This window comes from Octopus bimaculoides, chromosome 2 (assembly GCF_001194135.2).
Source record: "Octopus bimaculoides isolate UCB-OBI-ISO-001 chromosome 2, ASM119413v2, whole genome shotgun sequence".
Taxonomy (NCBI): Eukaryota; Metazoa; Mollusca; class Cephalopoda; order Octopoda; family Octopodidae; genus Octopus; species Octopus bimaculoides.
In genome coordinates, this window is record NC_068982.1 from 189,860,768 (window position 1) to 189,862,311 (window position 1,544).

The 1,544-nt window shown below is 42.2% G+C and overlaps 1 non-coding gene across 1 annotated transcript; it reads left to right on the top strand.

The window, feature by feature from the left end:
- The first annotated feature begins 1,119 nt into the window (after nt 1–1,119).
- On the top strand, nt 1,120–1,192 carry Trnar-ccu (transfer RNA arginine (anticodon CCU)). The gene has a single exon. It is a non-coding gene; the product is annotated as a tRNA-Arg (tRNA).
- The last annotated feature ends 352 nt before the right edge of the window (nt 1,193–1,544 follow it).

Sequence of the window (1,544 nt, forward strand, 5' to 3'; positions counted from 1 at the left end):
CCGATAGAATAAGTACTAAGCTTACAAAGAATAAGTCCTGGAGTTGATTTGTTTGACTAAAGGCGGTGCTCCAGCATGGCCGCAGTCAAAATGACTGAAACGAATAAAAGAATAAAAGAATATAAATATATATATATATATATATATATGCGTGTGTATGTGTGTGTGTACTCGTGTATTTATGTGCCTGTATTTGTCCCCCCACAATCGTTTGACAACCGATGCTGGTGTGTTTACGTCCCTGTAACTTAACCGTTCAGCAAAAGAGCCCGATAGAATAAGTACTAGGCTTACAAAAAATAAGTCCTGGGGTCGATTTGTTCGACTAAAAGGCGGAGCTCCAGCATGGCCGCAATCAAATGACTGAAACAAGTAAAAGAGTAGAAGAGTAAACCACAAAGATTGAACAAGAGGGAAAGAGAGAGAGAGAGGGGAGAGAGAGAAAGAAAGAGAAAGAGAGAGAGAGTGTGTGTGTGCAGGTAAGAGGCTGACAACACATAAATATACGACGTGTGTGTGTGCGTGTGTGCGTGTGTGCGTAAAAGCAGGCAACACTATTAAAATGGAGTTGTGTTGAAGACATTGATTGGGGAAGAGAGAGAAAGAGTGAGAGAGAGACTGAGAGAGAGAGAGAGAGAGCGATAGATAGAGAGTTTGTTGGCGTGTGTGAGAAGAGGCATGCGATAGAAGGGGAAGCGTTGATTGACGTCATAGTGATGTGACTCAAGACACACACACGCACATACATACGCACATACAATAGAGACCGAAAGAGAGACAGAGAGACTGAGATAGAGAGAGAGAGAGAGAGAGAGAGAGAGAAATGAAAGAGAGAGAAAACGTGTGTTTTGATGCATTCGAGCCTTGTTTGTCAATTGGAAGACGGACAGAATAATAAACGAGAGAGAGAAAGGGAGTTGTAATAGTATAGTATAAAAAGAAAGAAGTATAGTAAAAGAGGGAGTGGGAAGTAGAGAAAGACAGAGAGGGAGGAATATGATAAAAGAAAGAAGAGGGAGAGGAGGGAGAGTAAATAAACGAAGAACGACAGACAGGAAGAAAATGACAACAGACTTGTAAATAGTATAAAACCTCATTTATGCTGTTCTGCTGCTGTGAGCCTCCGTGGCCCAATGGATAAGGCACCGGCCTCCTAAGCCGGGGATTGCGGGTTCGAGTCCCGTCGGAGGTAGATTATATATTTTCGTTTTTATTACTTACGTTTCACCTTCGTTTATGTTACGTCCGTTCATTTCATTTATTTTTCATCGCTTATTTGTTTCTGTCGTTGGTTTGTGGCCATACTGCAGCTTCCACTTAAAAGATTTTAGTCGAATAAGTCGACCTCGCTTCTTCTATTTTAAAGTTTGATACGTATTTGATGGTCATGTTTTGCCGAACCGCTAAGTTGTCGAGGCGTAAACAAACTAACACTGGATGTCAAGAGATGGGTCGGGTTAACACAGACACACAGGTTCGCGCGCAGACAGGCTTCCACACAGTCTCTGTCTGCCAAATTCACTCGACCCGTAACTATAGAAGAC